Here is a 1,623-nt window from a genome sequence, read left to right as displayed (position 1 = left end):
TGGGCGCTGTCCCTCAGCTCTTCAGCTCAAGGCTAGCGCTCTACCACTTGAGCCACAGCGCCACTTCTGGCTTTTTTCTTTTTGCTTATGTGATGCTGAGGAATCGAACCCAGGGCCTCAGGCATGCAAGGCAAGCGCTCTACCACTGAGCCACCTTCCCAGCCCCTCATTTATAAGATTATTTTCATGGCATAAAATAACCCATGTACAAAAAATGTGTAAGTCTACCATTTAAGCAATGCCTATTATTTTTCTGGTTAACGAAAGATGGAGTTTTTCAGACTTTTCTTACTAGGCTTGTTTTGAACTGTGATCCACCAGTTCTGACTCTCCTGAGTAGTTCAGATGACAGGCATGAGCCACCATGTGAAAGTTTATTTTTTTTTCTTTAAAGTCTAATTTAATTTTATTATTTAGTAGTTGTACAAAGAGGTTATCATTCTATGTCAGGTTATGAGTACAATGCTTCTTGATCAATGTCACCCCACCTATTGTTCCTCCCTATTTTCCACCAATCCCGACCCTCACGTTATGTAGTTCAATTTTTACATAATGTACTTAAAATTTTCAACACAACCATAAAGTATTACTATAGTTTTCCAATTTGTGATTACTTAATATAAAAAACAATCCACTAGGTCTCAGCCTCCTGACTCTGACTCCACTCTTTTCTCAAATTCTTCCCTTACCAACACAAGCTAGTATGAACCTAGTTACCTGGTATAATATAGCCTTTTGGTTTTAAAAAGTCATGTTAGGAAATGGCACTGTGGCTCAAAATGGTAAAGTGCTAGCCTTGAGCAAAAGAACTCATGGATAGTACCCAGGCCCTGAGTTAAGCCCCACAACTTACAAAAAAGTCACATTAACCAATTCTCCACTTCTAAGCAGCATTAAATATATCAGCCATCTTGAATAATCACTAATACTCAGTATATCCAAACTGTCATCATTCCAAACTGAAACTCTGTGCTCATTAAACTAACTCTCCCTTCCCTCTCATACTTGGGCAACTGTATGTGCCTTCTGTTTGAGTGTGACTACTCTAGGTACCTTGGAATACTAATCTCTATGTGACCGCTTTATAACAGCACACATTTTCTCTTCTTTCTTTTTAAAACTTTTATTGTAAAGGTGATGTACAAGAGGAGTTCCAGTTTTTTGGTGATTAATTGGAGATATGTTTCAGACTCTTCTGGTTTTCAATCTTTAAGCCTCCTGAGTAGCTAGGATTACAGGTGTGAGCCACTAGTCCCTGGTTATGCTTTACTTTTTTTGTGTGTATGTGCGTCCGTCATGGGGATTGAACTCTGGGCCTGGGCGCTGTCCCTGAGCTCTTCAGCTCAAGACTAATGCTCTACCACTTTGAGCTACAGCACCACTTCCGGTTTTCTGGTGATTAATTGGATATAAGAGGTTCATGGACTTTCCTGTCTCAGCTGGCTTTGAATTGTGATCCTTAGATCTCAGCCTCCTGAGTAGCTAAGATTACAAGGTATGAGCCAACACCCTGATTTTTGCTTTTTTTTTTTTTGTATTTGTTTTTCTGCTTATGTGGTGCTGAGGAATCAAACCCAGGGCCTCATGCATGCAAGGCAAGTACTCTACCACTGAGCCACCTTC

At 40.2% G+C, this 1,623-nt stretch overlaps 1 protein-coding gene across 1 annotated transcript in view; it reads right to left on the bottom strand.

The window, feature by feature from the left end:
• The window catches only part of Iars (isoleucyl-tRNA synthetase), a 70,782-nt gene that overhangs the window by 49,955 nt on the left and 19,204 nt on the right, over positions 1-1,623 (bottom strand). The gene's annotated exons all lie outside the window — the stretch shown is intronic.

This window comes from Dipodomys ordii, unplaced genomic scaffold (assembly GCF_000151885.1).
Source record: "Dipodomys ordii isolate 6190 unplaced genomic scaffold, Dord_2.0 Scaffold93, whole genome shotgun sequence".
Classification (NCBI taxonomy): Eukaryota; Metazoa; Chordata; class Mammalia; order Rodentia; family Heteromyidae; genus Dipodomys; species Dipodomys ordii.
Note: the sequence above shows the minus strand (reverse complement) of the source record. Positions and strands in the feature narration are given on the sequence as shown.